Source organism: Asparagus officinalis, chromosome 8, assembly GCF_001876935.1.
Source record: "Asparagus officinalis chromosome 8, Aspof.V1, whole genome shotgun sequence".
NCBI lineage: Eukaryota > Viridiplantae > Streptophyta > Magnoliopsida > Asparagales > Asparagaceae > Asparagus > Asparagus officinalis.
Window position 1 is genome coordinate 118,842,802 of NC_033801.1, and position 17,379 is coordinate 118,860,180.

At 40.7% G+C, this 17,379-nt stretch overlaps 1 protein-coding gene across 1 annotated transcript in view; it reads right to left on the reverse strand.

The window, feature by feature from the left end:
- Nucleotides 1–11,521, reverse strand: part of LOC109851246 — a 12,894-nt gene extending 1,373 nt beyond the window's left edge. The window contains exon 1 of the mRNA XM_020421287.1: nucleotides 11,382–11,521. The gene's annotated coding sequence lies outside the window, so the exon portion shown is untranslated. The remainder of the gene's footprint in view (nucleotides 1–11,381) is intronic.

Genomic DNA, 17,379 nt, shown 5'->3' on the forward strand with positions numbered 1-17,379 from the left:
TGTAAGTTTTGATTTATTTCTTTCATTTTTTCCATCAAGAGGTTACTATCTGTTGTGCGCGGCGGAAGCTTTGAGGCGACACGAACAATAACTCGAGATAAATCACAACCAATAAGCAAATTACAATCACAGCAAGAACAAACTATTTATGTGGTTCGGCAAGTTGCCTACGTCCACGGGGTAAGGAGGGGGGAGTTCTTACTATTAGAAATCAAGAGAATACAAATAGAGTTACAAATCTCACAGATCAAACCCTAAAACAAAACTCTAGATCTCTCACAAATCTCCCACAATTGGATGCAGCAATCATCTCCAAAAGATTGCTCAAAAACGTCCTTACTTCACCCTAACTAATCAGAATTAGAGTTATATATCAGCTCCAAAACGAACCGGGTTAAAAACCCAAAGCCCAGCCTAAACAGCCTACGGTCGACCGCGACGGTCGACCGCGCAAGTATCGTGGTCGACTGCCACGGTCGACCGAACCAATTCCCGAGAATATAAATGTTTACAGTCATTGCGCAGTCGACTACGGCGGTCGACCGAATTGATTCCCGAGACCCAGAATCCCATAAGGTCTCTGTCGGTCGACCGCGACGGTCGATCGTCTTCTGATCCAGCTCCTGCTTAGCCTTTGTGCATGTTCGCGGTCGACCGTCGCTGACTCGCGGTCGATCGCTAGTCTGCCTAACCGCTTAGCCTTTGTGCATGTTCGCGGTCGACCGTCGCTGACTCGCGGTCGATCGCTAGTCTGCCTAACCGTTCTCCTTAGCTTCTTTTGAGCTTCTTTCGTCATTTCTTCAATTCTCCACCTCAGCGAATGTTTCTACCAAAACTGAGCCGACACCAAATCATCCAAAAGGCTCACTTGTTGTGTCCAGGACGTGTCGTGGAAACACCCCACGATAATGGACTCAATCCACAACAAGTCCGGGATCCAAACTAGAGCTGAAACACGATCTCCCCCATCGAAATCAAACCGGCTACATCTAGAAGACTGCCTACTTATCCTCTTGCCCAAGGAATCAAGCCGAACGTAGTTCATCCAAATTGCCTCCAAAGGCCTCAACACTGAAGAATGTTCAAAAGCTTCAAACAATGACCAAATTTCACTCCTGAAATAACTTTGGTCAACATATCTGCAGGGTTGTTGTTCGTGTGGACCTTCTCCAATATGACGTCTCCTTCATCCAAAACATCATAAACAAAGTGGAATCTGACATCGATGTGCTTCGTGCGGGCATGATAAACCTGGTTCTTCTTAAAATAGATAGCTGACATGCTATCACAATATACTCGAATGGTCTCCTGTGCGATCCCCAAATCCTCCAATAATCCACGCAATCACAACGCCTCCTTAACAGCTTCAGTCACCTCCATATACTTCACCTCTATAGTAGAGAGAGCCACTATGGACTGAAGTGTACATCGCCAATATACAGGTGCACCTGCCAATATAAAAGCATAACCTGAAGTGGATCGACACTTGTCAAGATCTCCAGCATAATCTGAATCCACGTAACCAATACAATCTTGCACATTCTCCTCATCCTTCTGGAATACCAAACCAACATCCACGGTGTCTCGAACATACCATAGAATCCACTTCACGGCCTCCCAATGACCCTTCTCGGGGTCGTGCAAGTATCTTGATACCATGCTCACGGCCTGTGACAAATCTGGCCTCGTACACAGCATCGCGTACATCAAGCTACCTACTATACTGGCATATGAGACATTTGATATGTAATCTCTGTCCTTAACTGAAACAGGCGATATCAACGCTGAAAGCTTAAAGTGGGGAGCCAATGGAGTGCTAACTGTTTTTGCATTACCATCAAAGCTGAATTTCTCCAACATCTTCTGCAAATAGCTCTTCTGTGTAAGCTTCAAACTCCCCTTCACCCTGTCTCTCTCGATCTTCATACCCAATATCTTTTTTGCCTCTCCAAGATCCTTCATTTCAAATTTGGATGACAGCTCCTCTTTCAACTTTTGAATAGCCGAAGAATTCCTGGAAGCAATAAGCATATCGTTAATATATAAAAGCAAATATATGTAATCACCATCCTGTAGCCTGTGCATGTAAACACATGGGTTTTATGGGCTCCTCGTGTACCCATGGCTAATCATGAAGCTATCGAATCTCTTATACCACTGTCTCAGCGATTGCTTCAAACCATAAAGAGACTTCTTCAGCTTGCAAACCAATTCTTCTTTTCCTGTAGCTTTGGACCCCAAGGGTTGTGTCATGTAGATCTCCTCATCTAAATCTCCGTATAGAAAGATTGTCCTGTCTTTACATCCATCTAAACCAAATCTAAATCCAACTGTGCCACCAACGCTAATAAAATCCGAATCGATGAATGCTTCACAACGGGTAAAAATACCTTGTTGTGATCAATGCCCTCAAGCTGTGCATATCCCTTGGAAACCAATCTGGCTTTGAACCGAATGTCCCCAATAAAAGATCCCTCCTTCTTCGCATATACCCACTTGCAACCTATAGCTCTCTTACCCTTAGGTAGATGTGTAAGTGTCAAAGTGTCGTTCTTCTGAAGAGACTGCATCTCCTCCTCCATAGCTTCCCTCTACCTGATCGAATCGGGGCTAGACTCTGCCTCCCTGAATATGGATGGAACCATATCATCAATGACATCCACTGATAATGCATATGCGACCATGATATCATTATACCTAGATGGCCGACGAATTACCCTCCTCGGTCTATCTGCTGCCATGGACCCCTAAACATGACCTTATTCTTGAGTCTCACATTCCACTGTATCCTCAATCTGCCCGGGTGTCATCCTATCTCCTCCCAGTGTCACCTCTGTAAGAGCCTCGATGGATACAATGCTCTCTGGAGTGGGTGGAGTCACATAACCTCCACATGCTGTGATATCTCAACTGTCTGGTCTCCCTCCACTTGCTGAGGGACTCGAGGTCTCATCATGTACGCCTCATCGAATGTGACATCTCTGCTAATAACTATCTTCTTATCTTGTAGATCCCATAACTTGAAGCCTTTAACTCCATCTCTAAATCCCACAAAGACTGCTTTCCTTGCCCTCGGATTTAATTTATCATCACTGACATGATAATAAGCTGGACACCCAAATATCCGAAGCGACTCATAGTCACTAGCCACTGAATCAAACCAACGCTCCAAAGGAGTCTTCCCATCTATCGCAGTGTACGGTAACCTATTCACGAGATGGATTGCATAAACCAACACCTCGGCCCAAAAAGATCTAGGCAATCCACTCTACGTTATCATACATCGCACCTTCTCCAGTAAGGTACGGTTTAATCTCTCAACCACCCCGTTCTGTTGCGGTGTCTCTCGAACTGTGAAGTGTCTTCTAATGCCGTGATCCCAGTAAAACTACAGAAATGGATTACTCTTGTACTCTCCACCATTATCTGAATGTAGAGTCTTCACCTTTCTACTTGTCTGTAGCTCCACTTTCTTTTTCCACTCCACAAAAATAACCAGGACCTGATATTTATGCTTCATAGGGTATACCCAATTCCTCTTGGAATAATCATCAATAAAAGTGATAAAATAATTGGCCCCACAATAGATGTGTTCTTGGAAGGACCTCAAACATCTGTGTGAATGTAATCCAATGTATCTCGGGTATTGTGAATAGCGGTGCCAAACTTCACTCTAGTCTTCTTTCCAAATACACAATGCTCACACAGCTCCATCTTGTAGGTCTTAGCACCTTTCAATCGTCTATATTTTTCTAATGACTGTAGGGACTTATCACCTGTGTGTCCAAGTCTCATGTGTCATAAAGTGATAGTATCCTCCTCTATAGTGATAGAAGCTGTCAGACCCCCTGTAACCATCTTACCCTTTAAGTAGTATAGGTTGTTTTCTCTGACACCTCGCATCACCATCATAGAACCCTTCATGACCTTCACTGTAGCATCCTCTAAGATCAATCTATATCCAGCTACCTCCAAAGTCCCAAGAGAAATGATGTTCTTCGTCAACTGTGGCACGAACCTCACTCCCTTCAACTCCCTAATCACTCTGTCATGCATCCTAATCTGGACTGAACCAATACCACCAATAGGGCATACGTGGTCATTACCCATAAGTACGACATCCCCTCTTTTCAGCTCCTCAAACTGGAGAACCAATCCCTCCTAAGATATATGTGATATGTAGCTCCTGAATCCATCATCCACTCCGTGGAATCAGCATAGCAAATCGACGGTAGTGCAGGATACGAGTAGCCCGAAGAATCTGAATCTGAATGCTCATCAATAGCTTTTGCAACATTCACTTCTGAAGCTTGTGCAGCTTTCCCTTTGTTCTTCCCGGCTTTTTCTTTCCACTTTGGGTAGTCAATCTTCCAATGTCCTTCTTCTTTACAATACAGATATTAATTTCTACCAACACTCTTATAGGCACTCCTATTCTTTGACTTTGAGTGGTTGAACTGGCGGCGATTTGGATCTCGGCCTCGAACAGCTAATGCATCTCCCGATGTATTCTCGGAGGGTTCACCATCACTCTTCCTCAACTCGTAATTCACCAAAACTGAGGTCACCTCCTTATAGCTAACTGTAGTTCTTCCATTGATTATAGTGAGAATGAACCTACCATAATCATCCTCGGGCAACGAACACAAAAGTAACATTGCCTTGTCTTCATCCTCAACCATGATATCTACATTGACCATATCTGAAAGTAGCTTTGTGAAATTGTTGACATCATCCCTGATGGAAACTTCCCTCTTCATCTTGAACTGGTAAAACCTCTTCTTCAAGTGAAGCCTATTCTCAATGCTCTTCGTAAGATACTTATCATTGAGCATTTCCTACATTCTTTTCGCTGACGTCTCGTTCATCACGTCATAAATAAGATCCGGCGTCAAGCATGACCTAATTACTCCACAAGCCTTACTATTCATCTTCTTTCAAACCTTGTCCTCCATATCAGCGAGTTTCTCTTATAACTCAAGAGTCTCCTCCAAATTCTGTGCATCCAAGGCGTCCATCACTTGACACCTCCACAATCCAAAATTAATCTTTCTGTTGAACTTCGGAACATCAATCTTCGTGTTATTGATGCTCAGACTCTGTATCGCCTTCGTAAGAGACGAACCTGATGTGTTTGGTTCTTCCATGTTGTTGACCTAAACCTTCAAATAGGAATCCTTCACCGAATCCTTCGAACAAGCTCCAAGCCTAACCTATAGCTCTGATACCAATTGTTGTTTGCGGTGGAAGCTTCGAGGCGACACGAACAATAACTTGAGATAAATCACAACCAATAAGCAAATCACAATCATAGTAAGAACAAACTATTTACGTGGTTCGATAAGTTGCCTACATCCACGGGGTAAGGAGGGAGGAGTTCTTACTATTAGAAATCAAGAGAATACAAATAGAGTTACAAATCTCACAGATCAAACCCTAAAAGTTCTTACTATTAGAAATCAAGAGAATACAAATAGAGTTACAAATCTCACAGATCAAACCCTAAAACAAAACTCTAGATCTCTCACAAATCTTCCACAATTGGATGCAGCAATCCTCTCCAAAAGACTGCTAAAAAACGTCCTTGCTTCACCCCTAACTAATCAAGATTAGAGTTATATATTAGCTCCAAAATGAACCGGGTTGAAAACCCAAAGCCCAGCCCAAACAGCCTACGATCGACCGCGACGTTCGACCGCGCAGGTATCGCGGTCGACTACCACGGTCGACCGAACCAATTCCTGAGACCATAAATGTTTACAGTCATGGCGCGGGCGACCGGCACGGTCGACCGAACCAATTCCTGAGACCATAAATGTTTACAGTCATGGCGCGGTCGACCGCGGCAGTCGACCGAATTGATTCCCGAGACCCAGATGTTGGCCTTCTTGTTTTGATGATGATTTAATAAACAATTTACATCTAATAATATTTGTCTAGTGCTTATATTTTGTTATTTATTGTAGATAAATAATATCTTGGAGGATGGATGAAATAGAGCTTCAACGATCATATCCAAAGGAGGTTGGCGGAACGTCGGGTTAAAGCCTTGTAATTCAAGTTAAAGATCAAGTTCAAGCTTCATCCATATGTGTACCAAGTCAAGCTTATTGAAGATCAAGATCGGCTTGGGTAATCTAGTTTAGATTTTATATTATGTGTGTTAGATACTCTAAGCTCAATATCATATACACACACGTATTTGGTTTCTATGTATATATATAATTATATATATACATGCATGGTTTTGAGTTTTCATGCTTTGGACACACTTGCAAAATACATGAGTTTTCACAAATAGAAATTCAATTTGAGAAATTATTTTTCTAACATGTTTGTTTTCATGCTTATAAACATTTCGCAAAGTTTTATCAAGTTTGGAATTGATTTGTTATGTTTAATGGAATTTACAAAATCATGTTTTTGTTCGTGCATGTTTTACAAAACATATAAGTTTTCATAAATGGGAAGTGTTATTCAAGAAATTATTTCTTTTACACGTTTATCTACATGTTTAGAAACTTCCCTCAAAATTTTACTATTTTTGGAGTTGATTTACTGTGCTCAATTGATTTTACAAAATCATGTATGTCAGCAGATTTTTAGAAACTGTATATCTGTATTCAAACATTTATTTCTCTCAACTGGGAAATGCTTTTTCTGAAATTATTTATCTAACATGTCATTCTACATGTCTAGAACCTTTCCACAATATTTCATAATTTTTGGAGCTGTTTTATTATTTTTAACTGATTTTACAAAATTAATATGCAGTGCTACAGTACCCGCGGTCGACCGCCAATCTCTCTGGAAGTTACTGTAGCATAACGGCTATATTTTCCAGATTTCGATATATCCGTTATTTTGTCTTTTTTGCTTGGTTTTCTTGGGTTTTGGGCTTGTTTCATGAGCCTATATATACTCCATGCCCTCATACTTCTAAGGGCACTTAAGAAATGTTTTAAACAAGTTTAAAGAGTTTTAAACAAGGGTTTAAGTTTGTTTAATGTTTGTTTAGAAGCTTTTAAGCAATTGGGTGTTTGAGTTTGAGAATTCAATTCCACAAGAGCTTGAGGAGATCATCTATTGGAGTTTGAGCAATCAACTATTCTCCCTCCATCTCTTGTCATCTATTGAGAAGTTTTCTAAACTCAATCTAGCTTTATATTTCATATTGTTTGATTATCATTTTATTAAGCTAATGTTCATATTGAGTTTAGTTGATTTTATTTTCTCTTTGTTTACACATACACAACCATTGAGCTTATTGTATTTACATTCATAGTATAATTGGGTTGTGGGATTGTGTAACTTAGAGAGTGAGCTTATAATTTGTTCTCATCCATTATAGAGAACAAACACTTTGTATTTGTGCTTATTACGAGATTCACTTTTATAATATACTTGTACACCGAGAGAAGTGTGTGGCGAGAGTCGGGGATCGTCCCAAGAGGAGTGGCGTCGGTTGACGAACTTAGGGAGAGGTTGTAACCGAGCACTTGAGGGAGACACGTCTAGTTCAACACTTGAGAGGGTGTAGAGTGGGATTACAAGAGTGTGTTAGTTGTAGAGTTTTCGGTAAACTAGAAAAACTGTATTGTGTGGTGTAAACGTTGTTCGGGTAAACGTAGAAAACCCGGTTGTTGTGATAGTGGAGATCTCCTCGAGGTGAGGAGCGGAGACGTAGGTCAAGTGGTTAGACCGAACTCCGTGATCATATCGTTTGTTTGTGATTGCTTGGCGCACTTATTTTTATGCTCATATCTTATATCGCCATTGTGTATTGCTCATTGTTTATTCAACCCACTATCTAGTCTAGTTTGCTTACCCTTGTGTGATTTGTATATCCTTGTATATATCTCATAGCATATCTCTTTACTAAGATATATCCCTTAGTTCATATTGCTTATCCTAGCTCATATATCTTGTTGTATTTCATACTTGCTAGGATAACTCATTAATTAATTTTAATTGGCATATAATCGGATTAAATTAGCATAAGACCCTAATCACCCCCCTCTAGGGTGTATGTGATGAAGAAGCTTGATGGGATGCACAATCTTGAATAGGCTTTTTAATTTTTGGTGCATTATGACAAAATTGAGCTAAATGGCATTTAAGACCGCAAATAGAACATTTGTAAATTTTATCATACATATGTGCATAGTGAATAGGTTTCTTAGAAGAATTAACATTCAACTTTGCACATAAGTTCATAAACTTTTTATTATTAGCAATACAAGTGTTTAGTGTTGAATCTAAGGTGGATATTCGTTTTCTCATTTGATTCAACTCATCATTGTGTATATAATCATTGCTACTAGAAGTAGGATAAACAAGATTACTCATCATAGATTTCAACTTATCTACTTCTAACATAGCATCACGTTTTTCATGAAGCAAACTAGCATTTTTAATTTTCATGTTTTCATTGCATTCTTTAAGAATTATATTTTTATTTGCAATAAAATTAAACTTAGTGGCTAGAGTTAGATGAATGGATTTCATATTTACATACTTACTCTTTACATCAATATAGCAATTGTGTAAATTTTCAAACTCAAGAGAAAGTTCATTAAAAGTAATAATATCATCGTTATCAAGCTCGCATACCTCACTAGGGTTATCACCTAGTGGAATTGTACATGGAGATGAGACTTCTTTAGAATTCAAAGTGGGATTTTCCAACGCTTGTTGAATAGCCTCCAAGTCTCCGTCATGTGCTTCAATAAATTTCCACCTTAGATAATTTTGGCATACACTTGGTTTTTTATCTGTGCTTATATGCAGGGGGAGCGTTGCTCCTATTTTTATTTTTCCCTTTTTGATGTTGTCAAAGGGGGAGAAAAATCCACATATGGTTTATATATTTATTCATATTCATATATGGTTTATGTGATTATTCATGTATGATTTTTTCATGTTTGGCTTATATGTGGTTTATCAGTTTATAATTCATATTCATGTATAAATTGTTTGTCATCATCAAAAGTGGGGAGATTGTTGACCCTATAGTTTTGATGATGATTTATCAAACAATTTATAGCTAATATATTCTCTAGTTTTGTGTTTATGTTTCTCTTTACATGTATTTCAACACACGTCAATCAAGCGTTAAAGATTCAAGTTTATATGTGTGGATTTACCTAGGTATAAGTTTAGTTTACTTACATATATTGTATGATTAGATCTAAGCTCAATATATGTACACTTAACACGATTTTTTGACGTTTTCTATCATATAAATGATGTTCATCAAACGTTGTTACAATATCTTTTATCTCACATTTACAGCTCTTTCATACTTTATTATATACATATAATACATGCATAATATATATATATACATATTTACAAGCCTGATGTTAATTTATCATGTATCCGCAAAACAGGTTTTTCTAACACTTTTCAAAAACAGGGAGCTTTTCCAGCAAACGAAAATTGATTTTCTAAAAATTCCTTTCAAAACATGTTTTATTTCATCATTTAGAAAACTTTCCTCAAAGTTTCAGCCTATTTTTGGAACTTGATTTCATTATTTTTTGAATAAATTTGTTTAAAATAGCCGAGAAAAACGGAGAACGCTGTCATATTGAACATAGTGATCAGATTCCGCGTCGAACCGGCGCGATCGACCACCAATGTATTTTTCCTTGGCATGTCTTCTTTGGCTCGCGGTCGACTCGTGCGGTCGACCGTGAAACATCCAGAGGACTTTCGCGGTCGCACCACTGGTCGATCGCCAGCTTTATTTCTCATACCCCGTGTTTTTGAGCTTCGCGGTCAACCGCACCGGTCGACCCCCGAACATGTCAGTATTAACTTCCAACGGCTATTTTTACAACGGTTCTCTGGGGCTTTTTAGTCTTTTTAACTGGGTTTTTTGGCTGATACTTGAGTTGGTATAAATACACCATTGCTGCTCTCTTTCAGAAATCCAAGTTTTGTGTTTAACAAAATCTTAAGTGTGTTTAAGAGCTGTTTAAAGTTGATTTCATCAATCTGTTTTCAAGAGAAGTTTTTCTACAACAAGAAGTGGCCTTCAAATCCTATTGGGATCATCATCTATTGTTCTTCTTGTTTGAGAAGTCTTCTAAACTCTTATATAGCTTGTTATTTCATTTTCATTTCATTTAGCTATATTTATTGAGTTTCATTCACTGTTATCACACACACTTATTGAGCTTAATATTTTCATACCATATAGTGTGGGTTGTGGGGGTGTGATTTAGTGAGTGTGAGATTCATTGTGTTCTCACTTGTTATTTGAGAACAAACCATTGTATTTAATTTTTATTTGTGAGAATCACTTGTAATACACTTATACACCGAGAGAAGTGTGAGGCGAGAGACGGGGTCGAATCCAATAGGAGTGGCGTCGGTTGACGAACCTAGGGAGAGGTTGTAACCGAGCACTTGAGGAGGAGGACACGGGGTAGGTTCCTACACTTAGTGTGTAAAGTATGATTGCATAGTGTTTGTTGTGTGAGAGTTTTCGGTGAACTTGTAAACCGAGTGTGTAGAAGTTCCGGCTTCCAAACCGGATTGTGATAGTGGATATCTCCTCGAGGTGAGGAGCGGGGACGTAGGTCGTGGTGACCGAACCTCGTAAACATATCGTGTGTTTGTGTTTTGTTTGACTCATATTTTATTTGTGCATATTCTTATTGTTCTTATTCATATCTATCTCTTGCAAGAACATATTGATCAATATAATTTTAATTGCGGTCGAACGCGACGGTCGACCGAACCAAAACCCGAGAGTAGAAAATATTACAAGGTTGGCACGGTTGACCGTCGCGGTTGACCGTCTTCAGATCCAGCTCCTGCCTAGCCTTTGTGCATGTTCGCGGTCGACCGCCGCTAACTCGCGGTCGACCGCTAGTCTGCCTGGCCGTTCTCCTGAGCTTCTTTCGAGCTTCTTTCGCCATTTCTTCACTATCTTCAGTGTCGTCTTTGTTTAATTCCTCTAGCATGAGCACAAGCTTTTGGTTCAACTCATCCTTTGCGTCTTCGTAAGCAAAGAGACAAGTTCATTGTGATTTGATTGTAAATAGCTAGTAGGATCACAAGTAATTGTTTGACTTGGTTTTGGATTTTGTAACACAGATGTGATCATATATAGCTAGTTGATTTTGTAAAGCTTGAAAGTCTACGGGATCATCTTGCACGGTAGAAGAGTAACTTATATTACCAGATAATCTAAGTTGATCATAGGTAACTATGGCATTCCACAAACATCCATCCTGGTTCATTATTTTGAATATAGAACATTTTTTTATTATGGACTACAATTTGTATATTTCTATTTCCAATTCTACTTACTATTTCATTACATACTTGATCTAAATCCATTTTTTGTGTGTTTATATTATGCGTACCTTTTTATTGGCTCAGCACTGCTTTCAATCTGTTGGATCTTCTCCTCCTTCATGTAGAATACAATAATGATCTCTGATCTTTCTTTTAGAACTGAGAGCACTTTGATAGTACTAAGGGAACTCAAGCATATGATTGAGATATTTGATGGTCATCTGATGCCTCTTACAAGCTCACTCTACGGCTGCATATATAGCATAGGGTTAATTTTAGGAAAAAGAACCCCCCTAAACTTTAGGGTTGTTGAATTACACCCCTCTGAGCTCTCAAATTAGCACTGTTAATTCTAATGTGACGGTTAACAAGCAAGTGACAGAAGAAGATGAAAATTAGTCCTCGGTTTCGAAATAATTAGCGTTTTATATCCTTTTCAATAACAATTATATTTTTTGGACTGTAAAGAAGTTATTTGTTCTTTTTATGCATCTGACATAGTAGAGTTGATGATGATATTTTCAGAGATTAAATGAAAAATTTTAAGGTAAAATTTAATGGAGTAAAATAATTAAAGGGACCATGTGAATGAACCCATAAAATTCGGTGGGTTAAGTGCAACACCCGACATCTAAGAGGATATATATAAGCCAATAAATAATACTAATACAACATGGTGGAAATCACAATGGAATTAATAAATTGAATTAATTGCTTTATGTAATCTTTCAGCTGTTTGGCTTGACGCGGTCAAGTTGAGCTGGTGAAGTAAAGTTTTGTCATTGGACACGTTATCCACAGGTTACTGTCTTTTATAGTTGATTACGTATTTTAAAACCTAAACCCATCTATCATTTGCCCTCAGCAGCACGTAACATGTCCCTTTCTCTCCTCGCTGCGTTTCTTCCGCATCCCTGCCCGCAGATACGCGAGACGCTCGAGCTTTTTTATTGGGAACCTCGAGAAAAACTTTTTTACTGGGTTTCTATCTTGAAGATTAGGGTGTGCTTGGCAATTCTTGTTGTGCGCGGCGAAAGCTTGAAACCACACGAACAAGAACGAGATAAATCACAACCACACAAGCCAAACACAATACCACAGCAAGACAAACGAATTTACGTGGTTCGACAAGTTACCTACGTTCACGGGGCAAGGAAAGGGAGTTCTTGTGAACGAATGACGCATTTTCAAGGCAAGTGGGGGCCACACGCGTTGATGATTTCGTGTGAAGTGTGAACGTGAGCGGCAAGTGGGGGCCACACGCATTGATGATTCGTGCAAAGGCACGTTGCAGGCCCATCCGATTGAAGCTATATATATAGCTTCGGATCTTAGGGTTTTTGGCGGCATGCAAAGCAGGGAACTTCGTGAAAAGAAAACCGAGAGGGCTTCGTCGGCTTGGGTGGCATGCAAGGGGAAAACATCGGACTGGTTTTTTTACTGTAGTTCGGGAAGAATTACAGAGGGTGTTGGCTGTTTTTCTTTTGTGAGAGATTTTAGAGATTGTTTGAGGATTTAATTTGTGTGATTGTAAACCCTATTTGTACTCTCTCCCTCTAATAGTAGATCTCCTCCCTCCTTGCCCAGTGGACGTAGACAACTTGCCGAACCAAGTTAAAATTGATTGTTTGTGTTGTGATTTGTATTAGCTTATTTAGGTTCCCTCGACAGGTCAGTCCTAGAACTGGTGAGAGGAAGAGCTGATATCCCATTTTATTGAGATATTTTTACTTTTGGTTCTTGTTTTATTGGTTAAACGGGAATTCATGTTGTGATCTTACTCTCTTGTTGCGTCGAGGTGCTGCCGAAATTTTCGCTGCGCACAACAAGTGGTATCAGAGCTCGGGCTACGCTTGGGATATTTGGAGGAGTAGATCGTTTTGGAAGTTCGTCTATGTTCGCGGGAAAAATCGTGTCTTTCTTCATTGATTCCATTGTACTCTTGTAACTGTTTTTTGATTATAAAAATCCGGTCTTTTTATAAGATCCGGTTACAACGAGATCAAAAAAGGAAATAAAAATTATAACTTTTCTCTTTTGTCGAACAAATCGCAAGCTCCTGTTTTGCGGTCGCTCGCTTTGTGGGATCTTTGCCTGCGCCGGGGTTTATCCGTGGACCACCACGAGATCTAGATCCGGTCGGATCTACGCAGTACGACGGGTATTATTTCGCCAAGGAAATAATAGCCGAGGGTACTATTTCTCCAAGGAAATAGTAGCCTTTAATTCTCGGGATCAAAGACCAAGCTTTGATCCGGAGTACGCCTGCGTAGATCTGAGATCCGGTCCTCTCGAACTCTTGCCTTATTTGGCGTTGACGATCGCCGAGCACCAGATATGGATGAGCAAGTCCTCGAAGTCCCAAAGCTTGGATCTTTTTTAGATCTGAGTCTTCAATCCGGCAGGGCTTCGCCCCCAAAAAATCCAACCTTTGAAAATGAACCAAGGGGGGCCTATTTATAGGCTACCTTCACTGTGCCCACGCACAGATCTGGGCCGGCCACCTATAGGTGGCCGGCTCTGGGCCGAGCCACCTATAGGTGGCTCGGCTCTTGGCCGAGCCCCCCTTAGGCGTAACCTCGTCGCCTCGTTGGTTCGTCGGTTTGTGCTGAGCTGTGCTAAGGGATCTATAAGCAATTTTATACGCCTACAGATACCCCCTCCAAAGTATTTCAGCCTCGTTCTTTTATAGAAGAGTCTGGAATACTTTGGATATGATTATCCCATCCTTCGGGATATTTGGAGTGACTTCTATTCTTGATTCCTTCAATCCTTCAGGCTATTCGGTGCTTTGTCGAATGTCTGTAAGAGTTCCGGTGCTGCATTTATTGTCTGACCGTTGTCGGAATTTCGAATTTGAAGTCGATTCCTGATTTTATGATCTTTAGCTCATGTTTGTTGGTTCAACATAGAACTGACCATCGATTGTTGGCGTTGAGTTTTTATTTGCGACGCGTTGTCCGGCGTAGTGTTGTTGAGTTATCCTTAAGAATATTTAGAAAAATATTCTCCAGGAACTTCTCAACCAAAAATAGGGAACAGTTTGGAGTATTTTCTGTGCCCGAATGAGCTGAACCGGTCTGATAATGAGCCAAAAAAGGCAGTAATTCGGCTCAAAAAATCTTCCGACCCTTCCGAATGTGTGAGAGAGGCAAGCATAAACAAAGGATTGAACCCTCGGTCGATTTGAAGTTGTTTCGATGCTCGATTCATCTTCAATTTGAATTCTGGTTCGAATCTGGTTCAAACTGGTTCAACCTGGTTCAGGACTGGTTCAACCTGGTTCGAAGCTGGTTTGGCCTGGTTCAGCCTCTTTTGAACTGATTTGGACTGGTCTGGTCTGGTTCAACCTGGTCCGATCTGGTTCAAGGCTGGTTCATATTATAAAAGGGGCTCTTTTTCCTCCTCTAGAGCCGGCCCCCTTCTCCTCCTCTTTCTTGGATTCCTCTTCCCTCTTGCATTCTCTTTCCCTCAATTCTTAGATCTAGCCTTCCTTTGGATCTTAGACTGAAAAATCCCTCAAAAATCTTCATACAGAAATTCCTCTCAGACCCCTTGAGCACGTGGTCTGAGCCTCCTTCAAGATTTGATTTTTGTCGGGTCTTCGAGCTTTCCCTCAGGTAAATCCTCCACAATTTTAGCAAATTTCATGCTTAATTCAATTTATGAATTTGTGGGGTCGCATGTGAGGATTAGGGTTTATGATTGGCGTCTCGAGCTCCTCTTTCAGGGGGTAAAATTTGGAGCTCTGAGGGATTTAATTGCAATAAAAAGAAACTTCTTTTCTGGATCGATCCCTAATTTGTTTCGCAGATCATCATGTCGCGTGTCCCGAGAGGTCGCTCCCCTGTTGCGTCGACTGATGGCGTGCCTCCCTCATATGCTGGTGAGCTATTTTTTGGAAATTTACAAATTAGTCCATTTTTTCTTGGAAATTTGCAAATTAGTCCTTTTTACCCCACATTGTTCTCCTTGGTGAGGATCGACGCTTTAAAGATATGTTTTGCTTGGTCAAAACCATATCTCAAAATAAAGGGGGCGTTTTGACGCTGCATTGTGCCTTATAAGGCAGGGACATATTATCGATATACCCTATCTTATGAATGCACAACGTGGCCAAATCGTCTCACCCTTTATAAGGCAATGACTTTATCTTACCCATTCGTAAGATGAGTTTAATTTCCTTTTATAACTGGAATTAACAAACGTTTAATTGCTTGTTTTCAGGTGAGTATCCTTCCGGAGCATTTTCATCTCATGCGGTGAACGGACGTCGTGGGGATGATAGGAGGATGGTGAGACCCGAAATCATCCTAATATCCGACGATGAAGGGGAAGAGGATCCCATTGCTGCAATTATGTCTGACCAAGAATCTGTCCTCCCGGTCTCCGAATCCGTGCAGGGCATCCTCTAAAAAGTAGAGAATGTTATGCAACAAACGGCCACCGTCATTATTTCTGGACGGGGAAGATTTTATGATTTGCTCCCTTTCATAACAGATAGTCTTAAAGACATTCAGTGTGTAGGTGGTCTCCGGCTAGCTGGACGATGTGAGTTAAGGTTGACTTGCTTAGAGGAACTCATGTATCGTTTGGAAGAGCTAGTACACTTCGACTCACATGATGAGGTCACACCGCTCATGATCGATGCTCAGATTCATAGGATGCATAAGCGTAAGGCCCGAGCGAGACGCATATCAGATCAAGAAATCATCGTTGCGAACTTGTACGATCGGCAACGTCGTCTGCGGACTAAGATAGATGCTTATAACAGCATTGCTGATAGGACAGGGATTAGGACCGTCCAAGGGGAGAGGACTCTAAAAGATTTTGAGCTCGAGAGCACCAGAGTTCAAAATGTTTATAGAGGAGAGCTGGAGGTTCTTCACGCGTGGCGCCGAGAAGACGTAACTGTCGACGCTGCCACCGTTCTTGCTTATGCCAAGCTTCAGAAGGAAGAAGAGGAGAAGGTTCGAGCGGAACACGCAGAGGAACTTGCCACTTTTAAGGCTAAAATTGCTTCCTTCAGTTTGTTAGATCTGATTTGAGACGTCTTCTTGTATCTCCACTTGGTCTGATTTTATAAATGAAATAAAGTCTTTTCTTTAGCGTACTCCTCTTTTTATCATTATGTTTCTCTGTTGATTGTGAACCCAACGGTCATAATACTTACAGGATTTTTGGCAAATCCTCAGCCATCAACGGGTTTGATAAACCTTTACCGACTACCGTTTGAGTCGGGCTAGCATGCGGATTGTCTAAATCCGTTCCGCATGTAACGTTGTGCTAAGAGAGTGAATTCTCTAAGACTTTGTGCTATGATGTCGAATACATAAACTTCGCCATTGTTACGGGAATAGGCTACCCGGCGACACGTGTTAAGTATTGACTTTAGGATTTTTGGCTAACCCCCAGCCTTAAACGGGTTTGATAAGCCTTTACCGACTACCGTTTGAGTCGGGCTAGCATGCGAATTGTCTAACTCCGTTCGCATGTAACGTTGTGCTAAGAGAATGAATTCTCTTAGACTTCGTGCTATGATGTCGAATACATAGACTTCGCCATTGTTACGGGAATAGGCTACCCGGCAACACGTGTTAGGTGTTGACTTTAGGATTTTTGGCTAACCCCCAGCCTTCAACGGGTTTGATTAGCCTTTACCGACTACCGTTTGAGTCGGGCTAGCATGCGGATTATCGGAATCCGTTCCGCATGTAACGTTGTGCTAAGGGAATGAACTCCCTTAGACTTCGTGCTATGATGTCGAATACATAGACTTCGCCACATGCGGATTGTTTTAAGTCCGTTCCGCATGTGACGTTATGCTAAGAGAGTTAATTCTCTGAGACTTTGTGCTATGATGTCGAATACATAGGCTTTACCATTTGTTACGGGAATAGGCTACCCGGCAACGTGTATTAGACGTTGACTTATCCCTACTTAGGCTTCGGGATAGTATACCCCAGAATCGAACTCTGGTGTCTTTTTCTACGGAGAAAGACTAAACTGGCGACGCGTGTTAGGCGTCGGCATATCCTTTCTTAGGATTCAGGATGAAATTCCCCA